Source organism: Staurois parvus, unplaced genomic scaffold (assembly GCF_062004578.1).
Source record: "Staurois parvus isolate SC_StPar_1 unplaced genomic scaffold, SC_StPar_1.0 ptg000145l, whole genome shotgun sequence".
NCBI lineage: Eukaryota > Metazoa > Chordata > Amphibia > Anura > Ranidae > Staurois > Staurois parvus.
Window position 1 is genome coordinate 19,663,248 of NW_028317941.1, and position 18,460 is coordinate 19,681,707.

At 41.9% G+C, this 18,460-nt stretch overlaps 1 long non-coding RNA gene across 1 annotated transcript; it reads right to left on the minus strand.

Moving 5' to 3' along the window:
* Window positions 1–6,296: 6,296 nt before the first annotated feature.
* On the minus strand, window positions 6,297–8,590 carry LOC149464957 (uncharacterized). Its single transcript, XR_016312280.1, has 2 exons — window positions 8,489–8,590; window positions 6,297–7,029 (listed from the first exon to the last, which is right to left on the minus strand). It is a non-coding gene; the product is annotated as an uncharacterized LOC149464957 (long non-coding RNA).
* Between the last annotated feature and the right edge of the window lie 9,870 nt (window positions 8,591–18,460).

Sequence of the window (18,460 nt, forward strand, 5' to 3'; positions counted from 1 at the left end):
GCTCTTTGTCATTGCCATTTGTGTCACTGTATTCAGCAATCTTTTTAAATCTATATTACTTGTCATTTTAAAGTCAGTTATAAATGTTTGATTTTATATTTAAAGAGCTTTTTAAATAAAGATCTCTTGTCCAAAATAAGAATGCATTATGTTACAGTATAGTGACCGCTAGGGTCCCGGATGAATCACTTGAAGTAGCAAACATTTTTAAGCTTTTATTGCTCTTTTGTCCTATAATGGTCATATTGCAAATGAATACTTCTGAGCAGGACGCTTTAATAATAGTTGTGTTGTGACATGTATTCCAGCGTGTTGTACTTTAACTGTCATTAGAAACACATACTCACTGACCCCTGCCATAGATGAATGACACAAAATACAGTTTATGTGAAGCTAAGCTTGGTCTTTAACCTGTGTGAGGCTGGGTAATCCTTACTTTACAAAAAGAATGTCTGCAGTTGTGCAAACTGTTATAAATGGACAGCTCCAAAATGGGAAATACAAGTTTCAACATTTTGCTGCTACATTCTATTTAGATTTATCTTTATTTAATCTTTTTTTTTTTTTTAAATCAGAAAAGAGTTTATTGAACAAAACGTAGGTACAATTTGCAAAATGTCTGTGTCACGAAACGGCATACAATAAAGTTGGTAATCAGAAATCTAATAAAGTAGATTGTACAACAACACCCCCACCCTTCTTTAGTAAGTAGACAAGGCAAAAACCAATAAAAAAACATCATGACTAGAGCAGTATTATGACCATTCATATTCCATATGAAATTGGAACTGTCCTAGAGAGACAACCCCTCCACTAAAAAGCCTAACCATATCCTAACAAACGAGGCAGCACCAACTCCACTGGAGCCAGACCAGGAATCGAAAGCCAGCCATCCCATATTTTGTCAAATTTAGTCGGGCATCCTCTATGTTGGTATATAAGTTTCTTATAACACAAGGTGGTATGCATGTTGTTAAGCCAGTCGTGCAGATGACGGGGGCAAAGGGCTCTTTCGGTGCAATAAAATCGCCTTTCGGGCCTGGAACCGGGCTCTCTATACTGCCTCCTTAACAAATACATCAGGGATCATCAGATCCAAAATACCCAAAATACAAGGCAAAGGGTCCAATGATAACTAGAGTTAATAGGCCTGGTTAATAATACCCAGCACGCTAAACCAGTATCTGTGCAGCTTGGGGTAGGTCTCCATGGTCCCTTCAACACCTAGGACAAAGGGGATCAGCCAGTAGACCCATCCTATGCAGTCTAAAGGGGGTATAATGTATTCTAAGCAGTAAGTACATCTGTGAGAGGTGCTGTGACACATTCAAAGAACATCTTAGGGCGCTGGAGTTGTTCCAGCTTAATCCTAGGAGTGCTAGTTTCCATAAAAGGGAGCGGAAAAGGGAGTTAACAGTGCAAAAAGTTTTATGAGGAATTATCAGTGGGGAATTATGTAGTAGATAGAGTAACTGGGGCATAAGTATCATATTAACAAAATTAGCCTGGCCTACTAAAGAGATCTGCAGTTTCCGCCATGTCTGTATTTTATCTCGAAAATGTTTAAGCAGCGGGTTAATATTGAGCCCTGGAAATTCAGTGACTGTTCTAGAGATCACAATGCCCAAGTATTTAAAACTAGAAACTATAGGTACGGGCACCCTGGTGAAAGAGTAGGGGTGAGTTGGTCATCAAGGGTCAGTAAAGACAACTTGGACCAGTTAATTGTTAAGCCCGAATACTGGCCAAATTCGCCAAAAGCATCCATCACTGTTTGCAAGCTGGAAGAAGAGTCTTCTAACATGAGCAGCAATGTCATCAGCATATAATAGCTTCTTGCATATGTAAACGTATTGAAATCCATGAATGGACATAGAGGCCCGAATATGTGCAGCCAGTGGCTCTATTACCAGGGCAAACAGTAAGGGTGATAGAGGGCAGCCCTGACGAGTGCCCCATCCCAGGGAGAATGAATTGGATACCAGATTACCCATAGGAATTACAGCCTTAGGGACGTAATAGAGCAACTGCACCCATGAAATAAAGGTATCTCCAAAGCCAAAGCTTTTCAAAGCCTCCCACAAGGTACCCCCACTCAACACTGTGAAACGCCTTACTGGCAAGTAAAGATAAGACCCTCGATCCAATGTTGTCTGAAGGAGTTTGCATGTTCAGAAAGAATCTGCGCAGGTTGATGGCGGTAGACTTGTAAGGCCATGAAGCCTGCTTGATTAGAGTGTATGATGCTAGCAATAACTTTGTTTAGTCTTCTGGCTAATATTTTAGCTAGGATTTTTATATCTGTCTGCAATATAGAAATAGGCCTATATGAATTGGAATCAGTGGGGCTTTTTCCCGGCTTTAGTAACAGAACAATAGTGGCTTGAACCATAGAATCTGGCAATCTCCCAAGACGGAACGCGTCATTGACGGTTGTAATCAAGTGGGGTAGTACAGAGTCCGCGTATTGTGAGTATACTTCCATGGGAAGCCCATCTACCCCAGGGGTATTTGAGGTGAGGATGCAGGCCACCGCCCCCTGGACTTCCTCTACAGTGAGAGGTGAGTCAGTCGAGTAATGCACTTTGTGCATTAGACAGTTGTGGCAGGTGCACTGTACTCAGACAGATCTGTAATTCATCATGGGTACACAAAACTTTAGATTGGTACAAGATGGAATAGAACGATACCAATTCCGCCATCACCCAGTTGGGAGTATTTAGAAGAATACCAGTTTGAGAATAAATGGCGATGATGGCAGGAGTAATAGACTGTGCCCTGACAAGTTTAGCCACAAAATGGCCCGTCTTTTTCTCCGCTACCAAGCAGAGCACATTCAGGTAAGCTTCCTGTGCTGAGATCCAAGCTGTCCTAGAGGCCTCTGAGGGGTCTGAAAGATAATCCCACTCCTTTCTCTCCACTAGCCACGACAGCCCAGAGCTGCATCACCAGCCGTGTCAAAGAAGTGAGCTTGGCCTGTCACCATGATTCACAAGCAAACAGGGTATAGCATGGCATATTTACCTTGAAGCCTTTTGAGTCCCTTCTTGACATCCAAAAATTTAGCCCTCCGGAATTGAACTTCCTCGTAAAAAATCCAGAAAGAAGGATACTCTGACTCCATTAAACTGCAAGGGTGCCCGCTCCCTGGCTAGTCGTAGAATGATTTCTCTGTCTTTAAAATGTAGCAAGCGTGCCAGGACAGGTCTGGGGGTGTTTCCCAGGATAGCCCTAGCAGAGACACGATGTGCTCTTTCCACAGCGTAAAGGGAGAAAAGGAGTCTTTACTGAAAATGTCCTGTAGCCATATTTCATTGAAGGTAGTTGGGTCTCTGCCCTTTACTCGTTCTGGTAGTCCAACTATGCGGACATTGTTACGCCGTAATCTATTTTCAATGTCATCCATTTTATCCGTGACCACATGTAATTGTAAGTCATAGCGCGGGTTCCAGCCACCAGTGGGGCATTTGATCTTCCAAATCACTAATGTGGCCTTCAGCTGCAGTAGTGCATTCTCTAATCTTTTGGAGGTCCTGGTGCAAAAAGGATACCTTCTTTGTCAGCCCCTCCAATTGCTTCTTCACCGATTGCACCAAGGCTGTGCATTTATTCACAGCCATCAGAATATCACTCAGAGTGGGTTGTTCTCCCCCACCCATGATCTCAGCATCCTCCCTGGAAGCCACTTCCTGTATAACGGCCAGGTCAGGGCTGGGGACAGTAAAGTCCACTTCTCCCAACATCTCCAAGCAACCCTCCCCAGCTCCAAGATCAGTGTCCGTCTGCATATTGGAGAGTTTATGTGTAAACTGAGAATATTACCATCCTTACAGGTAGAGTGGCCACACACTTTTCAGGTTTGCTGCCAGGCTCCTTGGATCTCTCAGCCACGAGGGGTCCTTTGTGAGAGCGTTCCGGCGCCATGTTGAACCTCCAGGGCCCTAGCTGCTTTAGATTTGCAGTTCATCATGCAAGCAGTTCACCTATGTCAGGTATCCACAGAGAGCTGAAGCCGTAAGGAAGGCAGTAGTGGTGGTGGGAGCACTGTACAATGCCAGGGGAAGGATCGGTAAAGGATCAGAGCCAGGAGCCTTATGAAGCAGGTCCGCTCAAGGCCACGCCCCCTTTATTTAATCTTTAATTTTCAGTAAATCTTATTTTTAAAAGTTCATGCTTAGGTGCTACAGATAATTTTTCTTTCAGTAGTGCACGGGTAAACTTCATGTGAAAAACAAACCTCTAGGTACTAAATCTTTCCTAAAGATTTTTGAGAAATTCATCAAGGTAGGCTATAGATGACTTACAGTTGCAATTAGATTAGGGCACTTCCAACAGCCATTCAATCTGTTGATATAGAGGCAATTCGGATATTTACTAAAACAAGAGAACTCAGAGTGCAGCTGTGCATGGTAGCAAATCAGCTTCTAACTTCAGCTTGTTCAGTTAAGCTTCGACAATAAAACATGGAAAGTGATTGGTTTCTACGTAGAGCTGCACCAGATTTTGCACTCACCAGTTTTAGTAAATACCCCTCTTATGCTGCATGAGCGATTAGAGACATAGAGCAATTTCCTGCAGCAAGAATCAGTGGATTCTTGCAGCTGGGATCACAGGTGCATGGTAATCGCTGCACAAAGCCTTGACAGGCTAATAGGAGCTGCGGCTGAAGGCATGCATCCACACCTTCAGCAGTTAGGGACAGATGTCTGACCCAGGACCCAATCACATCTTTATGCATTGATGGATCACACATTGAATCCAGGTAAAAACTGATAAGGGCTAGAAGGACAGCAATGTGAAAAATTGTCTAACAGAATCAAAAGGTAAAAGAATATAACTGAGAACATGAGAATTACATTGATATTAGATATACAAAATTTTCTAAATGTATACATGCATTTGCACAAGTCAACTTTGGGATAAATACTCCCCGTAGCTCAGCCTCTGATGCCAAAGGTAAGTAGTAAGTAAATAGAAGCAGGTGCTTTCTTTGTAAAGAAAACTGTGGGGCTTATTTACTAAAACTGGAGAGTGAAAAATCTGGTGCAGCCTTGTATAGTAGCCAATCAGCTTCTAACTTCAGCTTGTTCATTTAAGCTTTGACAAAAAAATTGGAAGCTGATTGGTTTCTATGCAGAGCTGCACCAGATTTTGCACTCTCCAGTTTTAGTAAATCGACCCTGTGTTTCTAATGCCTGGCCTGCAGATTATTTGCCAGCATCCATTATAATCAGTGCTTGCAATAAACTGAAGATGGGACTGACCTAGATCCTGTCTTCAGTCAAGCCAGGCAGTGAAAATTAGTTTAATTTTCTTCAATTAACAGATATCCACCTTAATGGGACTCCATACTAATATTTAGGCACTTATCTTTTAGGACAAATTCAGACCTTTGATTCACTGTAATGCTGCTATGCTATTTTAATGCACTTGGCTTTTAGGCCGGGATCAGACCATTGCATTGTGGTAATACGTTCATTACCATAATGCATGGTGCTGTACCATGCACATGTGTTGCAATGCCTTCCACTATGAATATGACTGTAACACATTAATGTAAAGTATATTAACACAATACTTTCTATTGCCATGCATTACACTCCGATAAAGTATGCTTTCTATGATAAATAGGACTCCAACCTGCAAATGCAGCGCACCTGTGTTGCATTCCAGTCATGTCAACACACTATTTTGCCATGCATCTGCTGTGGATGTCATTTGATTCCTAACACCCCAAATGCAGATAGCAAACACAGTGCATTTGCCTGCATCGGATTGCATGATACAGTAGTGCCATGCGATCCAGTTGCAGTGCATTTTTAAAAGTAATGCATGAAAAAATTGTGAGGCCCGGTGGTTACAGGTATTTCAAAGCAGTGTCAAGAGCAGATAGATGCCTAGCAAGAACAATTTAACCATCAAATTACAGCTTTCCTTTTCAGGATACATCATCGAAAGGTCATATATTATCCTTTTTTGTGGAAGAGCAATACATTCCTTGGAGGAGTTTTCTACAACAAGCCTGGTTCATTTTATTTCTGGTGAATGCATAGTGGTGGAGGATTTTCACAGATGTCTTCTATTCACGGATGTCACTTTACTCTATGACTGTGGTTCATAATATTTGTGGATGCAGTCGTATTACCAAGGAGCACTTTTTGCACTGAAGGACATTTGATTGTGGACTTTTATATTATTTGATTTCAGTATTATTTATTTATTCATTCAAAATTGTGTATAATTGCACATTTATATGGTTTTTGAGATGTGATAACACATAGTGGTTGCTCAGCATATTAGATTGTATATGAGTTGTTGATTTATTATCCATTCAAATTAATGGGCTGAAAATTACATTGCATTGAATAGCATATGAACATTGAATACGCTCTTGTGTGATTCCTGGTCTGAACTGGCATAGTGTGCACACATGTGTTGTGATGGCAGCACTTGTTATAAAACCTTAAAACAGGTGCTATCTGGAACTTAGCCTTTTCTATTCAGCTTCGACTCTATTAAAATCTGCCTGCACATTATGTTCTTCAGAAATTATTTACAATTAACTGAGGCCCACTGGATATAAAAATAAGTCAAGCAATAAAAAAAAAAGATTAGTAGATGCTAATTAAATGAATATTTATGTCCTTCCAAAGTGTATGAACTGACACTACTGGTAAATTTAGGCACAAGTGCCTGTCCTGGATTTCAAATCAGTTAATGCCTGTTAAGGCCATTGGATCCCAGTCTGTATACAAGGGCTGAAAGTTGAACTCTGGAAAAGTTTTTCTCCTCATGCAGTGGGGCTGTGCCTGCAATGCACAAGTCAACACCTGATCTTTCGATCCCCCAGAAAACGGCGTTCCCTCGTGGTCCATTGTGGGACTGTTCCTGGTCTGTGGAGCCTGCTCTGGGTGTGATGACGTCAGGAACACTCCACTATTCAGAACCACTGGAGCGTGGGGGTGCTAGACCAGTCTTGTGCTGGGAGGGTTGGAGGATTAGGTAAGAATATCTCAGCTCTCCTTTCCCCTAGAAAAAAAAACAAGCAGTTAACCCATGCAGTGTGGGCACAGCCCCACTGCATGGGAAAAAAAAACATTTTTGCCCAGAATTCAGCTTTAAATTAGAACTTTAGCCAGACTATGCCCATTCAAGCATGTACATATCCTTAACATCCTGTAATTAATAAAAACAAGCCCTCACTGACCTCTGAAGCTGCAGGCACTGTGGAGCATTATCACAAGAGAAGCAATAAAGTGTTTATGTTGGGCCTCAGCAATCTGCTCTCCCCTCTTCCTCTGCATCAGCTCTGTGTTTACGATAGAGATTTAAAGGCTACCAGACTGCCAAGTCACTGCTGGGAGGAGGAGTAGAATGAAATTAGTTGTTGAAGTAAGTGTGAAATTACTTTCTGTTGTAATCTCCATAGTGGCTGCAGCTACTGTTTTTTTTATGTAGATATTTGCATGCATGAGCATTCATTGCATTAAGGTAGCCCATTCATATTGAATGGGTTGCCAAAGCACCAGCCAGGTGTTTCTGCACATTTCTTCCAACATAGTGCACCACAACACAGATCATGGCATGGCAGTATCATGGCAGTGCATTAGGGCGCCATTCAAAATTAACAGCACCACACCAGTGCTCAAATTGCGTTTTGCCGCAATGCAATAGAATGAATCCTGCTTAAAGTCCTATTCTTTCCTGGAGTTCAGCCCTGCCCCATGTCAGTCAAATGTCAAATACTAGAAGCAAAGTCTCTGACATGGGACAAGGTTTTATTTCATTTTGGAGAGAACTCGGAACAGTGTATAAAGCCTGGGCTTAGATTTCAGACACAAAGAATAGGCATCTGCAGACAAGTTAGCTACTGTAGGTAATTTAAACTGTATAACTGCCTAAAAAAGGATGCAAGCAATCTGGAATTGCAGGATGAACAAATAGTTAATAATACCTGGGAGTTTTTCCTGTGTGGTTTTCATATACTGTGCTGAAAAGTGACTGTGCCCAGAAAGAAAAAAAAAACCTGAGAAACAACAAGAAAGCTCTGTGAATGCATAATCACTTAGCAATCTGTTGATTTTAGCACCAGCCACAATATTATGTTGACAATGTGAGTGTTTTTGCTGCTTCAATGCTTGGAGCATGTAAGCCAGTTTAAGTAGAGCAGCCCGCTAATTTTTGTCCCTGAAATCTGTTGAAGGAGATTTGTTTTTATGAAGCAAATCGCGTCAGCTGCTGCACAGCGTGGAAGTAAGGATTTACTGGCACAGGTAAGGCATTCTGTGAACTGCAAGAGTCAGGCAGCCAAGATTTTATTTTAAAATTCATCTTACGGATTACTTGTGTAGGCCTACTATGGCAGGATATTTTTCATTTCCTAAAGATATATTGTAAAGGACCTTTGGTAAAGTACCGCTAGTGTTTTGCTGCTTTTAAGATTTCTGTTTCAGCTATGACTCATAAATGCCTTGTATTATGTTCTTACTTTAAATTTGGGCCATAAGAGACTCCAGGTGTCGGTTTGTTTTCCTTTGTGACTTAGCAGAGGACAGCTGAGGTGGTTTCAAGGGGTTGTTGTAGCCAATCTATTAGAGTAATGAAATTGGTAAAGGTTAATATTACAACTTAGCAATGGTGTTACTGCCTGTTCTAACACTTTTTACACAAAGGTATAATATGACAATATATCAATATATCAGTGATGCCAAAAGTAGGAAGCACATTGGAATGTCATGGAACTGCTCCAGGATCAGATTTCATTCAGCATGTTCATTCTGAGCCTATGTTCAATTTTCCTTCAACTAACTGCAATATATCCTTTGCAGAAAACCATGTAATTGATTCTCTCATGGCTCATATATACAGCTTCTCCCGTATAAAGAAACTAACCAATAAGGTAATTTGGCATAAAAGCACTTTCACACTGTTCCTATGTGGTTTGACCACACTGCGGGAGTAGCGCAGCTTACCTGTGGGTTTAGTGCGGGTTGGTTGCGCTCTGCCATAGAGTTCCATTATGTCCCACAGTTTTTGTGAGCTTTCTGAAAGTGCACCAAAAAAATCCTGCATCCTGCATCTTTGGTGTGCTTTCCAAAAGCACACCAGGACCGTGGGACATAATGCATGGGAGAGCACAGCTAACCTGCACCACACCCGCAAGTAAGCAGCGCTGCTCCCGCAGTGCAGTCAAGCTGCACCATAACAGTGTGAAAGGGCTCTAAGTAAAGGAACAACACAACCACTACCTGGGCAGTGATTTGAATCAAACAATGTCTGACATTCATCACATATGTATAAAGACACACGCACTCTGTATTCTCCATGAAACCTTTTCTCCTACAGGAGTTTAGCAGCAGAAAAACGCAGTAAAAAGCCATGTTTTAGCATGCACGTTAATGTGTCTGGTGTTGATGCATTCTATTGGCCAGAATGTACATTTATTCTGGCCATTAGAATGTATTCATGCATAAACGTGTCTGGCGTTCATACGTGTTTATGTGTGTGTGTAGCAATACCCCCTTAGGAGTTGCTGAATTTTAGGTCCCCCTATAGTCCTGCCCGGCCAGGCAGCATGCTTTTCTTTGACTCAGACTTGCATCCAAAAGACAGTAATCAGTCCTTGAGCTTGTTTTGAAGTTTTATTAGGGGATCGAACTTGGATGGGGTAAGGGGTGTATGGGATGCCCAAGGGTAATTACAACAGAGGACAAACTCCTTAGCAACTATGTACAAGTCTTTACAACAACAATTCTTCTGGAGAGCTAGCCAGCATTTCCTGTTGTATCACCCCAGACCCTAGATCAGGGGTGGGCAAACTTTTTGACTTGAGGGCCGCAATGGGTTCATATATTGGACCCGGGGGCCGGACTAAGAGTAGTAATTCATCCCCCATAGTAATTCATTCCCCATAGTAATTCATCCCCCATAGTAATTCATCCCCCATATAGTAATTCATCCCCCATATAGTAATTCATCCCCCATAGTAATTCATCCCCCATATAGTAATTCATCCCCCATAGTAATTCATCCCCCATATAGTAATTCATCCCCCATATAGTAATTCATCCCCCATAGTAATTAATCCCCCATATAGTAATTCATCCCCCATATTAATTCATCCCCCATATTAATTCATCCCCCAAAGTAATTCATCCCCATATAGTAATTCATCCCCCATAGTAATTAATCCCCCATAGTAATTTATCCCCCATAGTAATTAATCCCCCATATAGTAATTCATCCCCCATTAGTAATTCATCCCCCATTAGTAATTCATCCCCCATATAGTAATTCATCCCCCATAGTAATTCATCCCCCATAGTAATTCATCCCCCATATAGTAATTCATCCCCCATATAGTAATTCATCCCCCATAGTAATTCATCCCCCATAGTAATTCATCCCCCATATAGTAATTCATCCCCCATAGTAATTCATCCCCCATAGTAATTCATCCCCCATAGTAATTCACCCCCCTATAGTAATTCATTCCCCATATTAATTCATCCCCCATATTAATTCATCCCTCATATAGTATTTCATCCCCCATAGTACTATTCCCCCCCAAGTATTAAGCCAAGTCCCCCCTGTGTCAATTCACTTACCTTTGCTCCGCGCGTTCCTCTCGCCGTGTTCCCGCGCCGTTCCGGTCTTCAGGGCGGACTGTGAGAGGAGCCTAGCTCCCTTCACGTTCGTCACGCTGCCCCGCCTACACACATTCTGACAGCCAATGTTTGCCTGCCCTGGCTGTGTTTTTTTTCATCACGCTCCGCGGGCCGGATTAAAAGGTCCGCCGGGCCGTAGTTTGCCCATTGATGCCCTAGATGAATCCTCTCCTCATCCAGCTGTACTGGGTGAATCCCTGGGCAGGGGATGCAGTGCCTGCCACTGCAGTGTGAAACAGTCCTTGGTAAGTAAGCTAATCCAGTTTCCTACTAGAGTACTTCTTTCCCATTGCTGGCCCAGGGATGCAGGTCTACTCACTCAATCCTTCTCATGTGCTGCTGGTGGGTTGGTGGCTGCTACCAGGCCTTCTAGCTGGGCCACTCCTTCCCTGCTGCACAGACGGTCCTCGCTATGGGGGCCAGTGAGGTCCTGAGCTTTTCTACCTCCAAGGTCCTCTGCCTGCTGGTGATCCCTTCTCCATCTGGGCCCCCTCCCAGGCTCCTGCTCTCTAGCTTCACTTCCTCTCCATCTTTCACCTGAACTCTCCTGCTGCTGAGTAGGCTCTGTCACTTATAAGGGCTATCCTGGCCCCATGCTAAGCCTCCTGTTGAGAATTAGTCAGGATCCCTTAAGAGTGCAGATTAGCCACTCCTTACCTCCACCCACTGCTTCTAGCACTTTCTCCAAAGTTCTAGTGCGGGGAGAAGTCTCAGAGAGCCAGTCTGCAGATCCTCTCAGCCCTGACCAAAAATTTACCTATCTGATTGTTGCACCAGGGTGCTACTCGACTGACTAACAATTAAAGGTTGAGCTCCCCTTAGCTACCTAGGAGGGTGCTACATGTGTTTAGGTGCTTTTGAGTGGTTTTTTATGCTTGAAAGCGCCTCTCCTAAACTCGACTTTGGTGGGGTTAATTTTCTGAGGAGCATTTAGATGCAGTGAAAAAAAAAGCTCAAGTGCCTGTAAAACAAACTGTGCATGAGCCCTAAGGGGTTTTCTGTTTCTATAGAGTTATGAATTATAGAGTCTGCCTAAACTTGCTGATTGTAAAAACATAGTTGTCTGTTCCTATATAAACCCTTTTTCGTTTTCAGGGCATCACATCCCCTAATTCATCTACTTCCACAGCTAAGAATATAAGGACAAGTAGTTTAAAATGACACTAAACTATATCTTTATTCTCTAAAAATAAGCCATATACAGTGGGGATCGAAAGTTTGGGCACCCCAGCTAAAAATTTATATTAATGTGCATAAAGAAGCCAAGGAAAGATGGAAAAATCTCCAAAAGGCATCAAATTACAGATTAGACATTCTTATAATATGTCAACAAAAGTTAGATTTTATTTCCATCATTTACACTTTCAAAATAACAGAAAACAAAAAAATGGCGTCTGCAAAAGTTTGGGCACCCTGCAGAGTTAATATCTTGTACTGCCCCCTTTGGCAAGTATCACAGCTTGTAAACGCTTTTTGTAGCCAGCCAAGAGTCTTTCAATTCTTGTTTGAGGTATCTTTGCCCATTCTTCCTTACAAAAGTCTTCCAGTTCTTTGAGATTTCTGGACTGTCTGTCACGCACTGCTCTTTTAAGGTCTATCCATAGATTTTCAATTATGTTAAGGTCAGGAGATTGTGAAGGCCATGGCAAAACCTTCAGTTTATGCCTCTTGATGTAATCCCCCGTGGATTTCGAGGTGTGTTTAGGATCATTATCCATTTGTAGAAGCCATCCTCTCTTTAACTTCAGCTTTTTCACAGATGGCATCAAGTTACCATCCAAAATTTGCTGAAATTTTATTGAATCCATATTTCCTTCTACTCGTGAGATGTTCCTTGTGCCACTGGCTGCAAGACAACCCCAAAGCATGATTGATCCAACCCCATGCTTAACAGTTGGACAGAGGTTCTTTTCATTAAATTCTGTGCCCCTTCTTCTCCAAACGTACCTTTGCTCATTCCAGCCAAAAAGTTCAATTTTAACCTCATCGGTCCACAGAACTCTTTTCCAAAATGCATCAGGCTTGTCTATATGTTCATTTGCAAAGTTCAAACGATGATTTTTGTGGTGAGGACGTAGAATAGGTTTTCTTCTGATGACTCTTCCATGAAGACCATATTTGTACAAGTATCTCTTTATAGTGGAATAGTGTACCACAACTCCAGTGTCTGCCAGATCTTTCTGGAGGGATCATGCAGTCAAACGTGGGTTTTAAATTGTTTTTCTCACAATCCTGCGAGCTGTTCTGTCTGATATTTTTCTTGGTCTTCCAGATGTTGCTTTAACTTCCACTGTTCCTGATGACTGCCATTTCTTAATTACATTCCGAACAGAGGATATTGACATCTTTGCTATCTTCTTATAGCCTTCTCCAGCTTTGTGAGCGTCAACTATTTTCAGTTTCAGTTTTCTAGACAACTGCTTAGAAGAACCCATGGTTCTGATATAAGAATGTCTAATCTGTAATTTGATGCCTTTTGGAGATTTTTCCATCTTTCCTTGGCTTCTTTATGCACATTAATACAAATTTTTAGCTGGGGTGCCCAAACTTTCGATCCCCACTGTACATCCACTAGTTAATGACCCTGTAATCTATTTTATGTGAAATTGTTTTAGTGTTTTTTATGCTACCTTGGTACATCCTACGTGAGCTCCCAAACCTCTCATTTTCACCCTTACTTCTGTTTGGAACATTTGTTTGTTAATTTTGGTCTTGTACACTGCTCTTTGCACACTACTCATTCCATAGTCCATCTCAGGATATAGCAAGAGAGGGTGGCTACATTCTACATAGAGTGGGGATCATGGAGAATAAATGTATCCATTCTCTAACAGGAAGTTTAATCACAGCAGCAAAAAAATGGAATTTAGAGATTTGGAGGAGGTTGAAAGAAATAGAATTTACTTTTTAAAATTAAGAAAAAAATGTTTTTGTTTTTTAGGGGTTTTTTTTCCAGAGTTGAATATTACTTTAAACAAGGCAAGAGATGGATAAGATCCACTAAAAAATATGTCTTACATTGTACATGAGTTCCTTTTGAAGAATTTGTAGAGCTGCCAGAGAGCAGATCCACGGGTAATTTCTACAGCTGTGAAATGATTTATTGCAGGGAGATAGCCAGTGATCTGCCCTAGAGTGGCTTTATTGTGTGTAAAATTTTTAATGAAATGAATGACAAAAGAGAGTCAAACAAACATAATTGCTGAGATACAAGACGCTAGTTGTTTATAGAAAATTCTTGACATATTCAAAAGAGCTAGTTTAGGAAGAGGGAGTATTGTGGATGCCCAATGCAGATTTTTTCTAGTGTTAAGGTACACGGATCCATGGTTCCTAAATAATTAATATAGCTTTAGAACATCCCAACTGTCATAAGGATGGAGCTGCTAAAAACAAAAACATTGCATATTTTCACAATAGCTTAACTTATTTAACATGCTATTCACAATGTTGTCATTCTGCATGTTTGAAAACAGTTCACTGATCTAATTTTCCCCTTTGAAGGGGACCTCTAACCAAAACCTTTTTTTTATGTTTGAGTAATGTGGTGTAGGATTAATTCCTTCACCAGCATTTTTGCTGTCACAGTGGTCCAATGTTCAGTCATTTCCTGTGTGTTCACTGAGATAGGGAGGCAAAGCTGCTTTTCATAAATAAAAAAAAAAATCCTGTGCAAGGCAATGGCATGCATACTAGCACATTATGAAATACTTGCCTTAGAATGAAGCCCTCCAGCGGTTCACTGTCACTGCCGACAGGGCTTCCATCTTACCCCGGTCTTCTTTTCCGGTTCACTGACTCCAGTCCTTTGAATGGCCAAGCTGTGATGACGTCACTCCTGCGCATGCACACGGGAGTCACGGTTTACGATAGCTCTGAAGGGATAGCACAGCTATGCCGTCCCTTCAGAGCGCATGCGCTGGTGACGACACTGGCTGCATCCACACCACAAGTTAAGGATATATTCACTGTACCTACAGGTAAGCCTTATTATAGGCTTACCTGTAGGTGCAATTTCAAAAGTGGAGTCTACTACTGCTTTAAGGAGAGTATTCCCAACAGAGGCAACAACAGCAATAAAAACTTCCCTGCTTGACATAAAAGCATACTACTATAAGTGTATTTGATTGGGACAGACAAAAATAATGTGAATTGATGCAGTTCAGTATGGCTAAATACACTGATTTCAGAATAAAATCATAGTTAGTTCCAAGGTTAAGCGATTCTAAATGCTCTTTTTTTTGTGTGTAAAATAACAAACATGTCTATACTTACCTGCTGTGTGCAGTGTTTTTTCACAGAGCAGCCTGGATCCTCCTCTTCCCCCGCAGGCTCTCCTGGCTCCTCCTGTCTGTCGGGTGCCCTCACAGCAAGCAACTTGCTATGGGGGCACCCGCTGCTCTGTGTGTCCATTCACACACGGAGCCGTGGCTTGGCCCTGCCCCCCTCTCTCCTCATTGTCTGACTGGCTGTGTTTGACAGCAGCGGGAGCCAATGGCTTCCGCTTGCTGTCTCAGCCAATGAGGAGGCAGAGACCCGTGACAGCTGAGCCTGTCATTCAGATCGCTGGATTACGGCGAGGCCCAGGTATGTATTGAGGGGGCTGGGGGAGCTGCTGCATTCAGAATGCATGAAGGTAAAAAAACCTTCAGCCTTTACAACCACTTTAAGGCTTCTTTCACACTAGCGTTGTGTGCAGGTGGCAGAAAGGCGTTTGGGAAGCGTTTTTACCACTTCCCAAACGCCTCGGACAGTTCTGCACATTGCAGCACATGGTGCTGTTCTAACGGGAGCGTTAGCGTTGCGGCGTGGCAAAAAAGACGCCTCTGGTCGAGTCAGGAGGCATTGAAGCCTCCTATTCAAGTCTATGGTGCCGCTCCGCAAACGCCCGGCTGGCATTTGCGGTGCGGTTGCGGAGCGTTTGTGGAGCGGTAACACCATTCAAACTTCATTATAGGCATTTGTAGGGTGTTTTTAACGCTCGGCAAATGCCTAGCAACCGCCGCTGAACCGCACATACGGCGTTAAAAGAAGCTCCGCAAACGACGGACCAACGCTTGCCAAACGCTATAGGGGCATTTGGCAAGAGTTGGTAAAACAGTCAAGTGTGAACGAGCCCTTTGTCTAGCAGCTTGGCTTCAATACTTAAAGTGGTTGTAAAGGCTGAAGGTTTTTTATCCTAATAGATTCTCTGCATTAAGGTTAAAAACCCTCTATTGTCAGGCACCTCAACCCCCCCCCCCCAAATACTTCCCTGAGACTGATCTTGCTCCAGTGCTGTGCCTAACAACAGCGGTGTTGCTCCATTGGCTTCTGCTGCTGTCAATCAAATCCAGTGACGAAGTAGTGGGGGGTGGGGCTGAGCCACACTGTGTGTGCCAATGGACTGTGTGTCCGAGCATGCCTCGGGATAAAGCCACGCGTGCTACTATAGGAAGCTGCTTCCTATGGTAGCACATGAAGTGGAGGAGCCCTGAGCACCGATGGGGACATCAGATTGGGGCCGCTTTGTGCAAAACCATTAAAAAAAACAACACTTTACAATCACTTTAAATTCCAAATGAACCCTTGTTACATGTTACTGTCATGCAGATAGGCTGTATATACAGTAATAAAAATTAGGCTCTTTTTACTATTTTACAAAAGTTAAAAGTAAAAATCACCCCATTATTTATTTGTGTCTATGTAACCTGGCTGCAGTACAGTAATAAATAGTGAGGGTTCAACTGGGCTAGGTAAACTGTTAGGTCATGATTATAGTAATTTTCCCTTAACATGTATATGTTTTTAAAACCTAAGTTTAGTCAGAAATAAAAAAACAAAAATCAGCACAAGGGACATTACTTACAGTCAGTAGGATGTGTCCCTTGTGCTGCTGTCTCCTCTACTAGCTAAAATTTTCCTCTATCAATCCCCCATTCTTGGATCACTTTAATCTTCTGGTGCAGTAGATAACATATGTTATTTACCACACATGTTTTAAAATGAAGTAAATATTTAATATATAGAAAAGATTTCCAGAGCACCATAAAGAGAAAAAGGATCTCAATAGCTGCCTTGAAGCTCTATTGAAACTTCCAGCTAAGACAATCCAATTAAAAGTGAGTCTTTCTTCTGACTCCGATTGTATTCACACTTGAGTGTTTTGTAGCTTGAAGCTCGAAGCTGCAAAAAAGCTCAAACTGAAAAAATCAATTCTTCTCTATGGTCCCTGTTCACATCTGATTACGTGAACAGGCACCATAGAGAACAATTGATTTTTTTAAGTTTGCACGTTTTTGGAGCTTCAATCTACAAAACGCTCAAGTGTGAATGCAGCCTTATGGTCTTGAGTATATGCAAATGTGAATTTGATTAAAGCTGCCCATACATGGTTCAGTTTTTTAGTTTAGCCAGCCCGTCGAACATAAAAAAAAAAAGGGACTGATTCCTCCATCCACACATTTGGTGTGGATGTGGGAATCCTTCCTGTTGTGTCATGTGCCTGCCCCGTCTCCCCACCATCAGAATCCACAGATTGAATTGAACATTTCCAGAAGTCCCTTTCATGAGAAGTCAACTTATCATTAATGGGAATGGCTGTACATGGATCAAAATTCAACTGATTCCTGCTGAACTGGCTAAATTTTGATCCATGTACGACCAGCTTTAGTAAGATATGTAAACAAGTTTTTAATACCACATGTAAACGAAAGAGTAAAACATGCTTAACCACTTGCCGTCCGCCTGCTGTTTATAAACGGCAGGGCGGTGGCAGTCCAGGGGCGGGTTGCCGTTCATAAACGGCACCTGCCTTTTCTAGCTGTGCGCACTCCCTGGGAGCACGCAGCACCGCGATCCGGTGCCCGCTGTGTCCTCCGGACACAGTGAAACATCGATTATCGGACGGGACCTCTGTACGAGGTCCCGATCATGTGATCATTGATTGACCAATCAGTGATCACATGCAAAGTAGTAAGCAAGATGTCACTTGTGACATCATTGCTTACTACGTGTGAAATCTGTGAATGATCACAGAGGTCACATGGTACAAGGCTATTCACAACAGCCTTGTACCATGTGACAAGCTGTGACCAATCACAGCTCACTCAGTACTTCTCAATGACTGCAAGAATGCAGACAGAGAGGAAGAGAAATGATTGCTTTTACATCCTATATGGGTGTAAAAGCAATCCGTGTAAAAAAAAAAAAAAAAAAAATCTTCATCACCCCCTACGAGTAGTACAGTGTCCCCATAATGACACTGTACTGCTAGGGTGACAGTATGTAAAAAAAAAATAATAATATAAAAAAAATAAGAAAAATGTAAAGAAAAATGTTAAAAATTATACATTTTGGCTATAAACTAATTTGGATTTTTTTTTTTACTAAAAAAATAACGGAATCAATTTTGGCCAAGATTTATGATGAAATATTATTTATTTGCAAAATTTTATTAAAAAAAAAAGCTTTTTTTCAAAATTTTTGGACGTTTTCATTTACATAGCAAAAAAAATAAAAATCCCAGCAGTGAATAAATACCACCAAAATAAAGCTTTATCTGTCTCAAAAAAATTGTAAAAAATTCATATGGGTACAGTATTGCATGACCGCGCAATTGTCATTCAAAGTGTGACAGCTCTGAAAGCTGAAAATTGCCCTGGACAGGAAGGGGGTAAAAGTGTCCGGACAGGAAGTGGTTAAAGCTGAAGTTTAGCTATGGCAGTTTTTATATAGTTATATTGGTTCTATGTTCACAATGTAGTCGGCACAGAACCCAGAACGTGGATGAGGTCATTGTAGTAGCATTGTCC